General features: G+C 46.2%; 1 protein-coding gene and 1 long non-coding RNA gene across 2 annotated transcripts in view; one reads left to right on the forward strand and one right to left on the reverse strand.

Annotated features, from left to right (window-relative positions):
• Positions 1-20,000, reverse strand: part of EcR (Ecdysone receptor) — a 502,071-nt gene that overhangs the window by 321,076 nt on the left and 160,995 nt on the right. The gene's annotated exons all lie outside the window — the stretch shown is intronic.
• Positions 8,109-14,784, forward strand: LOC128690015 (uncharacterized). The gene is made up of 3 exons (XR_008407247.2): positions 8,109-8,248; positions 8,401-8,643; positions 14,266-14,784. It is a non-coding gene; the product is annotated as an uncharacterized lncRNA (long non-coding RNA).

The raw sequence follows: 20,000 nt of genomic DNA on the forward strand, positions 1-20,000 counted from the left end.
TCATACTTGCCCTGGTGGTGGTAGGATCCAGTTGAGTGTAGACGCTTCTCTCTACACCGTCACGACCACTGACAAATATGCCTTCACTATAAACCCAAGAAAAGTCGTAATGAATGACTATCAATAAATAAACTGAAGGATAAACGGGGGCTTGAACTGTGGTCCTTGCATATAAGAGACCCAGCACTATACCAGTCTGCCACGAAGGTTCTAATAGGATGATTTTACAACCAGTATTTCGGTGAATTGGTTCTCTCAGTCGAGACTAACTATCTCGTCTCACAACCACACAGGTTTTATGGTACATTTACTACCATATTATTCGAAGTTTTATGGTCTATGAACCCAAAATAAGACGTGATGAGCGACTGTCTATAAATCAACAGAAAACCAGACAGGGATTCGAACCGGACCAAGGTTCGAATTCGAATGGATTTTAGGCGTATGAAAATAGATGTACCATGAAAGCTGTGTGGTGTGTTGAGATGAGACAGGAGGTTCACAGTTGGTGTCGGCTGATACAACCACGTCACTTAAGTGCTGCTTGTAAAATCATTCTATTACAACCCTCATGGTTGAATGGTACAGCGATGAGTGTGCTACTCGTAAGGAAAACGGTTCGAATCCGCGTCCATTCTTCTGTTTATTCAATAACAGTCGTTCATTACAACTTACCTTGTGTTTATAGTGAAGGCATGTTTACCTGTGGTCTTGACGGCAGGGAGAGAAGACTCTCCACTCACCTGTGTACTAACACCACGAGGGCCAGCCCGTCCCAAGGTCAGTCTGTGGTTAACTTCACAACTGACAACACTGGTAATTAACCAAGGTGATCTTGCCCTTCTATTATTTCGTCGAATCTAACAGCTATAATCATAACCATAATTTTCAACGGGGGGACCGGTAACCCAACGGAAAGCCCCGGTCAAATGACCAAAAGCTCCAGTTGCGGGTCATAACATAGCGTCAGGAAACACTTGTCCTGTTTACTTACAAACCTTACCTAACCTAACCTAACCTCTGGACAACGCTGAAATGCTGGCAGTATATGCTAATTTCAGATCACAATCTTTTGGGTTGAATGTATGCGATTTTGTCTCTGGAAGTATTACAAGAGTCGCTCACAACGTACTCACAAACTGAAATTAAAAACTAAACGATCGTTCGGTTCGTCCAGGACCATTATAGCGACTTTAATGTTGCAGAACGGACGAAAACATTGTCTAGTTTAAATTTCCAATTTGCAGTCTTGTAATTTGTTCCCACCACAGTATTATGTTATTATTTTAGTGAGAGAGGCGAGCCTCGGGAGAGGCGGTGCACCAGGTGTAGCAGCGGTGGTGCACCGGGCGTAGCAGTGGTGGTGCACCGGGCGTAGCAGTGGTGGTGCACCGGGTGTAGCAGTGATAGTGCACCAGGCGTAGCAGTGGTGGTGCACCACGAGTAGCAGTGGTGGTGCACCACGAGTAGCAGTGGTGGTGCACCAGGTGTAGCAGCGGTGGTGCACCGGGCGTAGCAGTGGTGGTGCACCGGGCGTAGCAGTGGTGGTGCACCGGGTGTAGCAATGATAGTGCACCAGGCGTAGCAGTGGTGGTGCACCGGGCGTAGCAGTGATAGTGCACCGGGCGTAGCAGTGGTGGTGCACCAGGTGTAGCAGTGGTGCGCCAGATGTAGCAGTGGTGGTGCACCAGGTGTAGCAGTGGTGGTGCACCAGGTGTAGCAGTGGTGGTGCACCAGGTGTAGCAGTGGTAGTGCATAAGTAGCAGCAGTGGTGGTGCACCGGGCGTAGCAGTGGTGGTGCACTGGGCGTAGCAGTGGTGGTGCACCAGGAGTAGCAGTGGTGGTGCACCCGGTGTAGCAGTGGTGGTGCACCAGTAGCAGCAGTGGTGGTGCACTGGTAGTAGTGATGCACCAGGTGGTAGCAGTGATGCATTAGGTGTAGCAGTGGTGCACCAGGTGTAGCAGTGGTGGTGCACCAGGCGTAGCAGTGGTGGTGCACCAGGCGTAGCAGTGGTGGTGCACCAGGCGTAGCAGTGGTGGTGCACCAGGTGTAGCAGTGGTGCGCCAATGTAGCAGTGGTGGTGCACCAGGTGTAGCAGAGGTGGTGCACTGGTGTAGCAGTGGTGGTGCACCACCAGGTGTAGCAGTGGTGGTGCACCGGGCGTAGTAGTGGTGGTGCACCAGGAGTAGCAGTGGTGGTGTACCGGGTGTAGCTGTAGTGGTGCACCAGTGGGAGGAGTGGTGGTGCACCAGGTGTAGCGGTGGTGCACCAGGTGTAGCAGTGGTGCACCAGGTGTAGCAGTGGTGCACCAGGTGTATCAGTGGTGGTGGTATAAACCTTGGTAATAAATACCGACAAGTTGGTTTAGAAAGACACATAAGCAAACACTATAACATATTTATTAGAAAACGTTTCGGTCCTGGGACCTTGATCAAGGTCCCAGGACCGAAACGTTTTCTAATAAATATGTTATAGTGTTTGCTTACGTGTCTTTCTAAACCATCAGTGGTGGTGCACCAGGTGTAGCAGTGGTGCACAGGGTGTATCAGTGGTGGTAGCAGCAGTGGTGGTGGTGCACCAGGTGTAGCAGTGGTGGTGCACCAGGTGTAGCAGTGGTGGTGCACCAGGTGTAGCAGTGGTGGTGCACCGGGCGTAGCAGTGGTGGTGCACCGGGCGTAGTAGTGGTAGTGCACCAGTAGCAGGAGTGGTGGTGCACCAGGTGTAGCAGTGGTGCATCAGGTGCAGCAGTGGTGGTGCACCAGGTGTAGCAGTGGTGCACCAGGTGCAGCAGTGGTGGTGCACCAGGTGTAGCAGTGGTGCACCAGGTGCAGCAGTGGTGGCGCACCAGGTGTAGCAGTGGTGGTGCACCAGGTGTAGCGGTGGTGGTGCACCAGGTGTAGCAGTGGTGCACCAGGTGTAGCAGTGGTGCACCAGGTGTAGCAGTGGTGCACCAGGTGTAGCAGTGGTGCACCATGTGTAGCAGTGGTGCACCATGTGTAGCAGTGGTGCACCATGTGTAGCAATGGTGCACCATGTGTAGCAATGGTGCATCAGGTGTATCAGTTGTGCACCAGGTGTAGCAATCGTGGTACACCAGGTGTAGAGGTAGTGCAACAGGTGTAGCAGTGAAGCACCAGGCTTACAATAAACGAAACCAGTCACCAAGCCACACAAAAATGAGGAGAACACCACTCATGGAAGTACTTTATGTAGCCAGTAAGACTGCTTGTATGGTAGTACCCATATATCATTGTCATGTTAGCACCCACGTATTGTTGTCATGGCAGCACCCATGTATCACTGTCTTAGTAGTACCCATGTACTGTTGTTATGGTAGCACCCAAGTATTGCTGACACGGTAGCACCCACGTATTGTTGTCATGGTAGCCCCATGTATCATTATGGTAGCACCCACGTATTACTGTCATGTATCACCCACGTACCATTATGGTAGCACCCACGTATTACTGTCATGGTATCACCCACGTATCATTATGGTAGCGCCCACGTATTACTGTCATGGTATCACCCACGTACCATTATGGTAGAGCCCACGTATTACTGTCATGGTATCACTCACGTACCATTATGGTAGCGCCCACGTATTACTGTCATGGTATCACCCATGTATCATTATGATAACACCCGTGTTTCGATGATAAGTTACACTCATCTTCCCCGGACTTAATTTCCCGCTGCCAGTGTTCTCATTATGACGCATAAAAATAGCCGGATATAGTCCCTCTTCACCAGTAAGATGCTTGATGCTTCACCAGTAAGATGCTTGATGCTTCACCAGTAAGATGCTTGAAGCTTCACCAGTAAGCTGGTTAATGCTTCACCTGTAAACTGGTTAATGCTTCACCAGTAAGCTGGTTAATGCTTCATCAGTAAGCTGGTTAATGCTTCATTAAGCTGTACATACGTAACTGTTACATCCTGGCTGATCACATCAAACAGTCTGTGTCTAATATTACACAATTTACGCCATCATTATCAACTTGCAACAATTGTCAACAACTCACTCTCGCAGATCATAAATCATAATCACAGCGAATGAAACTATACAAAGTATTTTTTTCCATTCTGGACTATTTTACTGTAATTCTTTCCATGTTGTTTTCCGAAAGTGTCAGCAGTTATTTACGAATGGGGAAATATCCCCACTCAAATATGCTGGTGAAGCATCAAGCATCTTACTGGTGAAGCATCAAGCATCTTACTGGTGAAGCATCAAGCATCTTACTGGTGAAGCATCAAGCATCTTACTGGTGAAGCATCAAGCATCTTACTGGTGAAGCATCAAGCATCTTACTGGTGAAGCATCAAACATCTTACTGGTGAAGCCTCAAGCATTTTACTGGTGAAGCATCAAACATCTTACTGGGTGAACCATCAAACATCTTACTGGTGAAGAGGGGCCCCCTACCAATAAACACTAACCACTTAAACGTTACCACCTCATTAAGGTGAACTAACGTCGGGGGGCTGAAGAGTCTTGGACCACAGATATTGATACTGTGTTCATTAATTATACCATGACCTCCCTGCACTTCACTTCCATACTTTTTTCCGTATTTTTCACTGAAGTTGATATATCAGAGTGCAGGCTAGGAACCATTCCTTCAAGTATCTTCATGTATCTCTTTTATTTCCCAGAGATAACAGTTCAAGTGTTTTGAGGCGTTCAATGGTTCAAATGTTTTACTTATTCTGTACGTGTAGTACACAGTCTCTGTAAAATTTCCAGATCTGTTCTCTTGCGTTGAAAAGTGCTGTGATCACAGATAAAACATTGAAGCTGTGAGAACACAAGTGATTAAAAAAGGCTGATTCAAGAACATAAAGGGAGAACACTTCAGCAGGCCTACTGGCCCATACTAGGAAAGTCCTTCTCAACCCCAACTCATTTTCAATACTACCTTGATAACCCTGTTAACTTATATGCAAGTTCCCCTCAAAACAACCCCTCTCATTTATGTATTTACCTAACCTAAATTTGAAGCTACCCAAGGTTTTAGCCTCAATGACCTTACTAGGCAGACTTTTCCACTCACTGACTACTATGAAGAAGAACGCAAAAGAAGTGTTAAACTTAACGACACCAATAATGCTCCTCTCTGTCAAATTGTTGGGTCAAGAGCCCTGTATGGGCCTCCAGGCAATCCCATTGAAGGTAGGTTGAGTAAGGAGACTCCACCAGCCACTCACCATTCCCCAGCAAGGACTTATCATCTAAATGTAACAACACGTTCTGTGTCTTGTGAGAGATGGCTCATTAACAGTGCGCAGCTAGTGACAGCTCATTAACTGATTAGCAATTGACGTCGCAGTCTGAAGGTCAGTGACGTCGTCAGCTTGCAAGCAACAACCGGAAAAAAAAAACTCGCTTTTACGATGAAGATAAACTGTCACACGTAGCAGCTACTGCTATAACTGGCAGTTGAAGTATGGACCAGTTGACAGGTGGTTAAAAGGACATCAAAAGATCTTTAATAATACGATGTTTCACCTTCACCCTTTTTTCTGTTTACTCCTAAACAGCCCTTTCCCTCTCTGTTCTTGACATACCTCTTGTTACTTAACAAACAAAACAACGGTAAAAAACTGGTAAATATGTACCAAGGAAAGAGTACAGTACTGCGCACAGGAGTGTACAAAAGTACATTATTATTACAATAAAAAAGAAGCGCTAAACCACAAGGGCTATACAGCGGTACAAAAGTACAGTATCTCACATGCCAAATGTTCCTAGAATTAAGACTTAGTTATTTTATACCTGCGTTAAAAGTTTGAAGCCGACCGGGTGAGACCTCGTGTTATCAGTGAATTAAAAAGAAATAAAAACCAGACTCCAGCAACGAGTCTTCTACATTTATCACCGTGCGTGTGAAAATGTACGAACTAGATTGTATTACGTGCCTCGTGCTGCCAGACGTAAGTCTCCCGTCGTTTTCAATTTCGTTATCGTCGAATAATTATAGGGAAATATAGATTAGTATATATTAACGTAAGTAATGCAAACCTGCGGAGTCTAACCCGGAACAACAAATACGAATTTCTTACTGAAAACTCACTCATGCAGAGACTCAGAGATGGTGTGAATCTGACTGAGGTGAAGGACAGGTTGTATCCGTAGGTTAAAGACTTCAACTTGACTCTGAGGCACTTCCCTGACAGATGATAATAAGGTGACATCAACATGTCACAGCAGACACTTACTTTCTCATGTTTTATAGAAGAGGGACTAAAAAGAGAACCGAAATATTAAGTTTATTTTCTAATAATTATTTTTTTTCCTATATCACATACAACCCTAGAAGAGAAGGGAGAGAGGGGGGAAGGGAAAACATAATCATGACATACAAAATAGTCAAGAATAGAGGGTGATGGGGACAAGTTGTGAGCAGGAGCCAGGGGTCACTGATGATAGGTAAGACACTGATAAGCTGCAGTAACTTTACTAAACGTGTCTTCAGCGTCAGATGTGCTAAGTGAAATGCATCAGATGAAAATCTGGAGGAAGCGAACACCACATACATTATCAAGAGTATTTACGAGTGTGCTCTGGAGGATAGATATTAGCAAAGCTGGTTGATAAGAGTTTTTGAAAGGCGAGGCCAGGAGCTGTGAACCGAACCAAACACAACTGAGTACATACACACACACATACACACACACCAGTAATAACACGTCACGAAGCTCTTAGGAGACCGTGAGAGTTACCAGTTTGCGGGTACTTTGAGCTGCTGCTCTTGGGCTCATCTCTTTCCTAACTTTCCCTGAGCCGACTTCGTCTGATTCTGTCGTACTGATTGCTTTAAAGCTGGGAATCGTTTCGTTCTCCGCCAAGTCGTTCACAAGACTATTCCACTTCACCATAACTGCCGTAAAATATTTCCTGTTCCTCCTGTGTTTCCTCGTTCTTCAACAAGACATGTTTAAAAGATCTGTTTTTTGACTAAAGTTTATCCCCAGAAGTATTTTGTAAATGGTGGTCGTGTTCCCTCCTGTTCTTCGTTCTTCTACCGTCGTAAAGCCCACTTTGTTAAACCTTTTTGCTTACAGTAGCTTTTTTGTTTATCAAGTCCGGCACCAGCCTCTGCTGCAGCAAGCCAGTAAGAGGTACAAGAAGCCGAGGGGCACAAGAAGCTATGGAGGGGCACAAGAAATCAGGGAGAGGCACGACAAACCAGGGAGGGGCACAACAAGGTAGAGAGGGGGTGCAACAAGCCAGGGAGGGGTACAACAAGCCAGGGAGGGAGTGCAACAAGCCAGGAAGGGGCACAACAAGCCAGGGAGGGGGGTGCAACAAGCCAGGGAGGGGCACAACAAGCCAGGGAGGGGTACAACATGCCAGGGAGGGGTACAACATGCCAGGGAGGGGCACAACAAGCCAGGGAGGGGCACACCGTGAGAGTCAAGCAGTCAAGCGAAGGGACAATCGCCTTTTTTTTTTCTTAGGGAGCAACAACCTCAGGCAGCGTGACAAGCAGATGGTGGCCACCCTCCTTGTCAGCCACCTTCCTCCTCCTCCTTGTTCTTTCTCTTTCCCTTGTTCTTCTTTCTACCTCTTCTCCTCCCTGCTAGTCCTTTCTCCCCTCCTTGTGCTCTTTCTCCCCCTTGTTCTTCCTTCAACGTCTTCTCCTCCCCACTAATCCTTTCTCCTCCCTCCACTCTTCCTCCAGCATCTTCTCCTCCTTCCCCTCTACATCGTCCTCCTCCCTCTCTTAAATCTTCCTTTCTCTTCCACATCCTCCTTGCATCCCCTCTTTGTGACTCCTCTTCATACACTGTCAAGTACAAGGGTAGACTGTGTACATCTCCATGAACCGTGTCCCAGAAAGAAGCCGTGTGGGGCGCCATCTATTGGATAGATTCTTTACTCTTCATGTGTTTCGTTGCCTCACGTATTTTATTCTCTTTCTATTCTTAGTAATCCCCCTTCCTTTATATTCATATTTTTTTCGGTGGCAGTGCCTTTTGATCAATTAACCTATACGATAGTCCTTAATCCTGAGAGAACAGTTCTCACCAGGTAGCCTCAGTGTGGACTTCAAAGTCCTTTAGTATCTGGTAAATTGACATATGTGCAATACTTGGGTATCTTTATTGTGGAAAAGTTTCCACAATAAAGATACCCAATTATGACACGTGTGTCTAATTTACCCAACTTGTCGGTTCTCTGAGCCATTTATCTACACCTCTGGTATCTGTTTTTCCATGTACACCTGACAGTCAGTACACGTAAGCATTAAACAGCTCTTTATTTGTGGAATATTCTTTTATTATTTGTTGAAAGCTCCAAGTAGTCTTTGGTATTTAATTTAAATATTGCCTGATACCTTGGCCTTCAACTTTACTTAACCTCCTGTTTTTTTTTTCCCCTGTTCACACAGTCCTGTGTTCGTGGCCTGGTCACCCATGAAGAGGGAGCTGGAGGGGAACGGGTATTTTCTCCATGTAATGGCCTGGTGTACGTGTAAAGGTATTATCCTGGACGTATTCAGCGTCACGAAAGCTACGAAATCTGTCTTCTGGCGGAGGTGGCTGGATCAGTAGTTCGCTGGTCATCAACAGTAATTTAAAGAGAAGGCAGCCTTCATTCACCTGTTGACAGCCTAGTCAGAGGCTCTAGCAAGGTACTCAGTCTTTCTCAAACGTAAAGTACTACAGTGGCCCGTTTCCTATGCTGGATCATCCACCGGGATTGCATGTGTCTCAGTGGTTGTACGACTGCATGTGTCTCAGTGGTTGTACGATTGCATGTGCCTCAGTGGTTGTATGACTGCATGTGTCTCAGTGGTTGTACGACTGCATGTGTCTCAGTGGTTGTACGACTACATGTGTCTCAGTGGTTGTATGACTGCATGTGCCTCAGTGGTTGTATGACTGCATGTGTCTCAGTGGTTGTACGACTACATGTGTCTCAGTGGTTGTACGATTGCATGTGCCTCAGTGGTTGTATGACTGCATGTGCCTCAGTGGTTGTATGACTGCATGTGTCTCAGTGGTTGTACGACTACATGTGTCTCAGTGGTTGTACGACTGCATAAGTCTCAGTGGTTGTACCACTGCATGTGTCTCAGCGGTTGTATGATTGCATGTGTCTCAGTGGTTGTACGACTGCATGTGTCTCAGTGGTAGTACGACTCCATGTGTCTCGGTGGTTGTACGATTGCATGTGTCTCAGTGGTTGTACGACTGCATGTGTCTCAGTGGTTGTACGATTGCATGTGTCTCAGTGGTTGTACGACTGCATGTGTCTCAGTGGTTGTATGACTGCATGTGTCTCAGTGGTTGTATGATTGCATGTGTCTCAGTGGTTGTACGACTGCATGTGTCTCAGTGGTTGTACGACTGCATGTGTCTCAGTGGTTGTATGACTGCATGTCTCAGTGGTTGTATGACTGCATGTGTCTCAGCGGTTGTATGATCGCATGTGTCTCAGTGGTTGTACGACTGCATGTGTCTCATTGGTTGTACGATTGCATGTCTCAGTGGTTGTACGACTGCATGTCTCAGCGGTTGTATGACTGGATGTGTCTCAGTGGTTGTATGACTGCATGTGTCTCAGTGGTTGTATGATTGCATGTGTCTCAGTGGTTGTACGACTGCTTGTGTCTCAGTGGTTGTACGATTGCATGTGTCTGAGTGGATGTACGACAGCATGTGTCTCAGTGGTTGTATGACTGCATGTGTCTCAGTGGTTGTATGATTGCATGTGTCTCAGTGGTTGTATGACTGCATGTGTCTCAGTGGTTGTATGACTGCATGTGTCTCAGTGGTTGTATGACTGCATGTGTCTCAGTGGTTGTATGACTGCATGTGTCTCAGTGGTTGTATGATTGCATGTGTCTCAGTGGTTGTACGACTGCATGTGTCTCAGTGGTTGTATGAATGCATGTGTCTCAGTGGTTGTATGACTGCATGTGTCTCAGTGGTTGTATGATTGCATGTGTCTCAGTGGTTGTATGACCATGTGTCTCAGTGGTTGTATGACCATGTGTCTCAGCGGTTGTATGACTGCATGTGTCTCAGTGGTTGTATGACTGCATGTGTCTCAGTGGTTGTATGATTGCATGTGTCTCAGTGGTTGTACGACTGCATGTGTCTCAGTGGTTGTACGACTGCATGTGTCTCAGTGGTTGTACGACTGCATGTGTCTCAGTGGTTGTATGATTGCATGTGTCTCAGCGGTTGTATGACTGCATGTGTCTCAGTGGTTGTATGACTGCATGTGTCTCAGTGGTTGTACGACTGCATGTGTCTCAGTGGTTGTATGATTGCATGTGTCTCAGTGGTTGTATGACTGCATGTGTCTCAACGGTTGTATGATTGCATGTGTCTCAGCGGTTGTATGATTGCATGTGTCTCAGTGGTTGTATGACTGCATGTGTCTCAGCGGTTGTATGATTGCATGTGTCTCAGTGGTTGTATGACTGCATGTGTCTCAGTGGTTGTATGACTGCATGTGTCTCAGCGGTTGTACGATTGCATGTGTCTCATCGGTTGTATGACTGCATGTGTCTCAGCGGTTGTATTACTGCATGTGTCTCAGTGGTACGACTGCATGTGTCTCAGTGGTTGTACGACTGCATGTGTCTCAGTGGTTGTACGACTGCATGTCTCAGTGGTTGTATGACTGCATGTGTCTCAGTGGTTGTATGACTGCATGTGTCTCAGTGGTTGTACGACTGCATGTGTCTCAGCGGTTGTATGATTGCATGTGTCTCAGTGGTTGTACGACTGCATGTGTCTCAGTGGTAGTACGATTGCATGTGTCTCAATGGTTGTACGACTGCATGTCTCAGCGGTGGTTGTATGACTGCATGTGTCTCAGTGGTTGTACGACTGCATGTCTGTGGTTGTACGACTGCATGTGTCTCAGTGGTTGTATGACTGCATGTGTCTCAGTGGTTGTATGATTGCATGTGTCTCAGTGGTATGACTGCATGTGTGTCAGTGGTTGTATGATTGCATGTGTCTCAGCGGTTGTACGACTGCATGTGTCTCAGTGGTTGTACGACTGCATGTGTCTCAGTGGTTGTATGATTGCATGTGTCTCAGTGGTTGTATAACTGCATGTGTCTCAGTGGTTGTATAACTGCATGTGGCTCAGCGGTTGTACGACTGCATGTGTCTCAGTGGTTGTACGACTGCATGTGTCTCAGTGGTTGTACGACTGCATGTGTCTCAGTGGTTGTACGACTGCATGTGTCTCAGTGGTTGTACGACTGCATGTGTCTCAGTGGTTGTATGACTGCATGTGTCTCAGTGGTTGTATGACTGCATGTGTCTCAGTGGTTGTATGACTGCATGTGTCTCAGTGGTTGTATGACTGCATGTGTCTCAGTGGTTGTATGACTGCATGTGTCTCAGTGGTTGTATGACTGCATGTGTCTCAGTGGTTGTATGACTGCATGTGTCTCAGCGGTTGTACGACTTGTCTCAGTGGTTGTGACTGCATGTGTCTCAGTGGTTGTATGACTGCATGAGTCTCAGAGGTTGTATGACTGCATGTGTCTCAGTGGTTGTATGACTGCATGTGTCTCAGCGGTTGTACGACTGCATGTGTCTCAGCGGTTGTATGACTGCATGTGTCTCAGCGGTTGTATGACTGCATGTGTCTCAGTGGTTGTACGACTGCATGTGTCTCAGTGGTTGTATGACTGCATGTGTCTCAGTGGTTGTACGACTGCATGTGTCTCAGTGGTTGTACGACTGCTGGACTAAACACTTCCTGGCACAGCTGAGGGACTGATCACCTCAAACTGTTTCTTCAAATTTTCCACCGTCTCCAAGATTACTCTCTGCAATAAAGATACCCAAGTGTTGCACATGTGTCTCAGTGTCGCCTCGCACGTGTCTCAGTGTCGCCTCGCACGTGTCTCAGTGTCGCCTCGCCAAACAGTTCAGTGGATCATCACACTACTGAAGAGAAATTTTACAATAATAATATATGTATTAACCCGAGTTCATTTTTTATTTGTTTTCCATCCAGGTAAATATTATTTAGCAAACTTTAGGTTTCGGTCACTTGACAATGGTCCAGGAGGGACCGAAACGTCGGCATAAGGTTCCTTTCCTAAGAGGAGGATGGTTGTCCCTGACAACCATCCTTCTCTTTCTTCTCTCTTCCTCTATTTTCTGTTTTATTGTGTCTACATCCCACTGTTTGCTCTTCTGAATTTGTTTCCTGTTCAAAACTTTGCCTCTTCTCTATTGTTTCTTCAACCCTCTCTTCTGCACCTCGTTTCTTCAACCCTCTCTTCTGCACCTCGTTTCTTCAACCCTCTCTTCTGCACCTCGTTTCTTCAACCCTCTCTTCTGCACCTCGTTTCTTCAACCCTCTCTTCTGCACCTCGTTTCTTCAACCCTCTCTTCTACACCTCGTTTCTTCAACCCTCTCTTCTACACCTCGTTTCTTCAACCCTCTCTTCTGCACCTCGTTTCTTCAACCCTCTCTTCTACACCTCGTTTCTTCAACCCTCTCTTCTGCACCTCGTTTCTTCAACCCTCTCTTCTACACCTCGTTTCTTCAACCCTCTCTTCTGCACCTCGTTTCTTCAACCCTCTCTTCTACACCTCGTTTCTTCAACCCTCTCTTCTACACCTCGTTTCTTCAACCCTCTCTTCTGCACCTCGTTTCTTCAACCCTCTCTTCTACACCTCGTTTCTTCAACCCTCTCTTCTGCACCTCGTTTCTTCAACCCTCTCTTCTGCACCTCGTTTCTTCAACCCTCTCTTCTACACCTCGTTTCTTCAACCCTCTCTTCTACACCTCGTTTCTTCAACCCTCTCTTCTGCACCTCGTTTCTTTAACCCTCTCTTCTGCACCTCGTTTCTTCAACCCTCTCTTCTACACCTCGTTTCTTCAACCCTCTCTTCTACACCTCGTTTCTTCAACCTTCTCTTCTGCACCTCGTTTCTTCAACCCTCTCTTCTGCACCTCGTTTCTTCAACTCTCTCTTCTACACCTCGTTTCTTCAACCCTCTCTTCTACACCTCGTTTCTTCAACCCTCTCTTCTACACCTCGTTTCTTCAACCCTTTCTTCTTATCTAGTTTCATCACCCTTATCTTTCTTGGTGATGGTGGCGAGGCCGGCGCCCTCAGGTGCGTCACTCTCCTGCAGCCGTAGAGAGCTTCACCACGCCCTCGCTCTATAACCCACACTCGTTTAGCGCATTTTTTTTAAATATTCATCACGGCCTCCTGTCACCCCCCCCCCATCACACAACCACAACCATGACTGCAACTATAATCACCACCATCACAACCACCCCGGCAGGTACATCCTTCTTTCCCGCTGGTCGCCACTTTCCCCCACCCTTCCTGTCTCCCCTATTACACCCCCCCCCCCACAATCACCCTTACTTCCCACCCACCCACACGCACCAACATTCGCCCTTCCACACTACAACGCTTGAAGACGCAGCACCAGTCCAGCTGCTCGGATGGCAGAGCACTCAGCTCACTTACTGCCCCTGTTCACCTAGCAGTAAGTAGGTACCTGGGTGTTAGTCGACTGTTGTGGGTGGCATCCTGGGGGTGGTAGTATACCTTAGATAGGGATTTGAAATGAGCTGACGCAGGATAACAGCTCTTAGCTGTAAATGAGCTGAGGTAAAATAATAGCTCTTAGCTGTAAATGAGCTGAGGTAAAATAATAGCTCTTAGCTGTAAATGAGCTGAGGTAAGATAACAGCTCTTAGCCTTTAAAACTGATGTTAAAAAAAGAAGTACGCTTGAACTTGAAGCTTGCATCTTCTTAAACACTATAAAAAGCTTGAAAAAGTCTTGCAACCTTAACAGCACTAGTGTAGTCGATAAGATTTAAATCTAATAAAAGCATCCAACTAAGAGGTGTTCGGCAGTGCTGGAGAAAACAAAAGACGTTATATTTTATGAAGCACTAAACCCTTGTGAGTCACTGAGAAGTAGTAGTAGTGGAGGTTCGAGCCTCCGTCTGTTCTTAGTAGAGCAGAGACCAGACAAGATATACAGGCAGGCCCCGCTTTACAGCACTTCACTTTACAGCGTTTCGCTAATACAGCGGTTTTCATTTATACCCATTCTTAATTTATTCAGACTTCCTACAATAAATATATTCACCACATATGTGTGAACTGCACATGCATTTTTTTAGGCGTAGCTATAGTGCTCACTTAATATATGTTAATGTGAACATGATATCAGGCTTTTATATGCGTTTGCAAGTGAAAAAAAATGATTCATTTTACAGCTATTTTCGGTTTACAGCAGTAGCCCGGAACCTAACCTGCTGTACAAGCGAGGCCCTCCTGTAACTGGGTACCGAAGGAAGACACTGCAGCCCAGAGCACAGCACATGACCAAGCCTTTCTACCACAAGACGATTATTAGAATACAACTACCAAACATCTTGGACAACGGTGACTGTAATCCCAGTACTGAAGAGAAGAGACTAATATGCAGCCCTAACCTACACATCATCCCTAGCAGACGTATATAAATGGTTCAGAAAACCAACACGTTGACAAATTAGACACATGTGCCCTTATTGTGGAAACATTTCACCACAGTTGCTTCTACAGTCCAATACACACAAGAATGGTGATTTTCAACATTCTTTGTATTGGACCGATGAAGCCACAATAAAGACACCCAATTGTTGTAAATGTGTCTAATTCATCCCTAGCAAACTTACAAGGTGACGAGTAAATAAAGAGACTAAGACACATGCAAAGACACGGATTCAGACCGGAGAAAATCTTATCACGAGCTTAGTAGAATTCAACAGCAGTTCTTAGTTATTAGACAAAAAAGAGGAGGGAAGATACACGAATACATAAAAGAATCTAGAAAGTTAGTCATGGTGAGAGAGGAGTTATGGTGAACAATCCCAGCCCAGCACTGGGTAAGTCAGAACAATAACAACCCAGCCCAGCACACACGCTAAGTCAGGACAATAACAACTCCAACCTAGCACAGGCTAAGTCAGAACAATAGCATCCCCAACCTAGAACAGGCTAAATCAGAGCAATAGGAACCCCAGCCCAGCACTCGCTAAGGCAGAATAACAACCCCAGCCCAGCATACCCTAAGTCAGAACAATAACATCACGTCCAACCTATGTCCTGACACACAAGCAGAATGTTATCAGCCAGTCTCACAAACGTAAGAATAACATAAAAGAGTGCTAACAAGGAATCCACCAGAACAAGTCCAAACAATTACCTGGTGTTGTCATTCAAACTGTCGCCTGACCAAAAGTTTAGTTGTGTAGCTGTAACGCCAGAGTGGTTAATGTGCACCTCCTGTTCATCCTGTAAATGTTAGCGCAAAAAAAAGACGGCAATGTAGAGGCCACAATCCTGCCTCCTCTTGTCCATTAGGGTCAATTAACCTATAACGAAGTTGGCACTATGAGAAGAGACTTGCATTTATGGTGTCTGCTAAAACCATGTATATGTGTGTATGGAAGGGCATGGGGGGAAGGGTGCGTGCGTGTGGCATTCTGGGCAAGTATTTGGTGGAGGATCTATGCTCCATCCTCTTATCACTGCCCGGCGTATGATTTGTCAGGCTGTTGGTGATAGCCATGGAACGTACACATGGAGGTAGTGAGCAGAGAGAGACGGAGAGGGGAGAGAGAAAGAGACGGAGAGGGGAGAGAGAGAGAGAGAGAGAGAGAGAGAGAGGTGGGGGGGGAGAGTGACACAAAAAAATTCTACAATATACAAGCATAGTTTGTGACCACTCTATTCTACGAGAGATCTACAGTGTGGGAAGAAATGCTAGTGAACGATGAGGAGATTGAGGAGAAGGTGGGGGCATGGTGAGTGGTGAGGGGTGAAGGGACAGTGGTGGGCTGGTCAGTGGTGAGGGGTGTGGTGAGCGGTGAGGGGTCAGTGGTGGGCTGGTCAGTAGTGAGGGGTCAGTGGTGTAGGTGGTAACCACGAAAGAATCATGAAGACGAGCTGTTTACTCTCTAACGATGTCGAGCGTTAAGTATGTGTGGTGGGTGCGTGAGGGCGTGAAGCCCGTGGGAAGGAGGAGGCGTGAAATGTGTGTGGTAGGGCATGGAGGGCGTAAAGCCCGTGGGGGGGGGGCGCAGGGAGCGTGAAGTGAATTCCTCATTGATTACATTAAAAGTAGGAACACTAGCAGTGTGCGGCTACCCTACTCTACGTGTTAGCTGCATTGTGGTAACACCAGCTAGTTATGTTTCCCTGGTATATTCCATCACACATGATGGTCTTGCATCAAATGATAAAATTTGAGAGCCACAGCTGGGAGGATATCCTCAAGTATTTCACTATTAGTACAAACTTGAAGGGATGATAACTTAAGGAGGAAGAGATGACTTAGCAGGAGGTGTTTTATGGAGGTGGTGGTGATTAGGGAAGTGATGGCTTAGGAAGGAGGTAATGATTTAAGACGTAGGAGTGAAATGCGTGGGGTTGGCGACTGGAGGAAAGTACTAAGCCTTGTGAAGCCTGAGAGGTCGAGGCATGGGCTTGGTGGGAGCACTGAATGAAGGATGTGAGGTGGGGATGAGGGCATAGGTATAGGAAGGTGAAGTGGCAGTGCAGTGGGTGAGAGGGAGACGGTGGAAGAACACACGCACACACATACACACACACTAACACTCTCACAGTTGGAAGCTGAAGACTCAGATGAACCACAGGGATGTTAGGAAGTATTTCTTCAGTCACAGTGTTGTCAGGAAGTGGAATAGCCTGGTTAGTAATGTAGTGGAGGCAGGTTCCATACACATCTTTAAGAAAAGGTATGATAAAGCTCACGGAGCGGGAAGAGTGACTGGGTAGCGGCCAGTTGAAGAGGCGGGGCCAGGAGCTGTGACTCGACCACCGCAACCACAACTAGGTGAGTACAACTAGATGAGTACACACACAGTACCTAAAAATAAGCCTTGAGGAACGTACCACCTTACTTAGGTAAACACAATGTATAACTAGTAGCAGCTCAGGGGTGTTAAAGGTGTCTAAGACAAGGGAAGTTCCACAACCAGTGGGGAAGGATGCATACTAAACACACAAGCAGAGATGGGCCACGGTGCCCTGGAAGTGAACTCAAAATACAGCCCAACAAATTCACCCCATTCAATCGAAAATTAAGAAGCGGGTACAAGATAAACACACACACACACTTCCCAACGGACGAACCATTTAGGAAAATAGATTTCTGACGTTAATTCAACTTGGATGTATTGTCAAAAAAAAAAAAAACTGGTCAATGTTGAGGGTATCATGAGTCTTAGTTTGGCATAAGACTGTGACTAACAATGTATGATTTAAGAGTGGTTAATAGGGATTGGTATAAGTGTGTGGATAACAAGTGCTGGTATAAGAGCGTGGTTTGTAGGGACTGGTATAAGAGTGTGGCTAAAAGGAGGTTGCTATAGGGGTGTGGCTAACAGGTGGTTACTCTCGGGGTGTGGCTAACAGGGTTTGGTATAAGAGTGTGGCTAATAGGTGGCTGCTATAGGGGCATGGCTAACAGGTGGTTGCTATGGGGTGTGGAATAGAATAAATTCATGGGATCGACCTTGGAGGCTAGTGGAGCTGTCCCGGAGGATGTGGTCACTCCTCCAAGGTAATGATGGCTGGCTGGCTAGCCGACTGGCTGGATGGTTAGCTGCTTACCTAGACTGTTTCCTATCCTTCTGGATTTTATTTTGATGCTGTGCCTACACACACACACACACACACACACACACACACACACATACAAACAGGCCAGGAGCTGTGAATCGACCCCCTGCAACCACAACTAGGCGAGTACATCGCCAGAAATATACAAGCACCATATAACGTCAGCGACACCAGTGATATCATAAAACCTCAGAACAACATTCACGAACTCACACAGGACGTAGGCCAATCATTGTTTCCGCGAAATAAATGATCTATAAGATAATACCGCTAATATTTTAGGCTGTATAGGTGCCAATTTGCCAATTTTTGTTGCAGTGGGGAAAATCGAAGCACTTTTTTACATGCAATAATTATTGAGTGTTTCATCACACCTTCAAACCTTCAGTGGCAGTAACTTGAGAATGCAACTAAAGAGTAGCTGCATATTTGATGCTGGTGTATTTCGAGATATTTCTTTCTCTCTTTACCATGACTAGAAAATGCCTGTTCTGGTTGGCTTCAAACTTTCAAAGCTAGTGCATCTTACAGAGTGAAAGGATCGCACTGGTTCTGGGATGTGTTGGTGCCAGTGTGATATTTTTATTGAAGTAATTGGCATACTAGTTTCCATCGATAATTTGTAAATAACTCCTCTCAATTCTAAATAGTTTCAAATCTTCTGTGGTGATATTTAACTGCATTAGAAACCTATGCCACACTCTGTACTATTCCTTTCGCATGAACTGAGGTAGAGGAGGTTGGGTTTGATGGAATAAATTTCCGGGATTGCACAGCGACAGAAGCTGTTGCAGTTATCATCATCAATATCTGCAACACTGAGGTGTGAGAGTAACTTTGTACTCAGTGTACACTGTGAAGTGTAAGAGTATCTTCGTGGCTGACCCACCTTAGTACTCAGTGTACACTGTGAAGTGTAAGAGTAACTTCCTGGCTGACCCACCTCAGTACTCAGTGTACACTGTGAAGTGTAAGAGTAACTTCCTGGCTGACCCACCTCAGTACTCAGTGTACACTGTGAAGTGTAAGAGTAACTTCGTGGCTGACCCACCTTAGTACTCAGTGTACACTGTGAAGTGTAAGAGTAACTTCCTGGCTGACCCACCTCAGTACTCAGTGTACACTGTGAAGTGTAAGAGTAACTTCCTGGCTGACCCACCTCAGTACTCAGTGTACACTGTGAAGTGTAAGAGTAACTTCGTGGCTGACCCACCTTAGTACTCAGTGTACACTGTGAAGTGTAAGAGTATCTTCGTGGCTGACCCACCTCAGTACTCAGTGTACACTGTGAAGTGTAAGAGTATCTTCGTGGCTGACCCACCTCAGTACTCAGTGTACACTGTGAAGTGTAAGAGTATCTTCGTGGCTGACCCACCTCAGTACTCAGTGTACACTGTGAAGTGTAAGAGTATCTTCGTGGCTGACCCACCTTAGTACTCAGTGTACACTGTGAAGTGTAAGAGTATCTTCGTGGCTGACCCACCTCAGTACTCAGTGTACACTGAAGTGTAAGAGTATCTTCGTGGCTGACCCACCTCAGTACTCAGTGTACACTGTGAAGTGTAAGAGTATCTTCGTGGCTGACCCACCTCAGTACTCAGTGTACACTGTGAAGTGTAAGAGTATCTTCGTGGCTGACCCACCTTAGTACTCAGTGTACACTGTGAAGTGTAAGAGTATCTTCGTGGCTGACCCACCTCAGTACTCAGTGTACACTGTGAAGTGTAAGAGTATCTTCGTGGCTGACCCCCCTCAGTACTCAGTGTACACTGTGAAGTGTAAGAGTATCTTCGTGGCTGACCCACCTCAGTACTCAGTGTACACTGTGAAGTGTAAGAGTATCTTCGTGGCTGACCCACCTCAGTACTCAGTGTACACTGTGAAATGTAAGAGTATCTTCGTGGCTGACCCACCTCAGTACTCAGTGTACACTGTGAAGTGTAAGAGTATCTTCGTGGCTGACCCCCCTCAGTACTCAGTGTACACTGTGAAGTGTAAGAGTATCTTCGTGGCTGACCCACCTCAGTACTCAGTGTACACTGTGAAGTGTAAGAGTATCTTCGTGGCTGACCCCCCTCAGTACTCAGTGTACACTGTGAAGTGTAAGAGTATCTTCGTGGCTGACCCCCCTCAGTACTCAGTGTACACTGTGAAGTGTAAGAGTATCTTCGTGGCTGACCCACCTCAATACTCAAGTGTAATTTTGCTGTTAAGAAGTAATGAAGCATCAGGAATATAACAGCGTGCAGTGCGTCATAGCAGTCAGTACACTGCTGCTGCTGCTTCCTGCCACTTGTGGAAGATGGACCTTGTCATCTACCACTTTCTGGGGAGGGG

This window comes from Cherax quadricarinatus, chromosome 25, assembly GCF_038502225.1.
Source record: "Cherax quadricarinatus isolate ZL_2023a chromosome 25, ASM3850222v1, whole genome shotgun sequence".
Lineage (NCBI taxonomy): Eukaryota > Metazoa > Arthropoda > Malacostraca > Decapoda > Parastacidae > Cherax > Cherax quadricarinatus.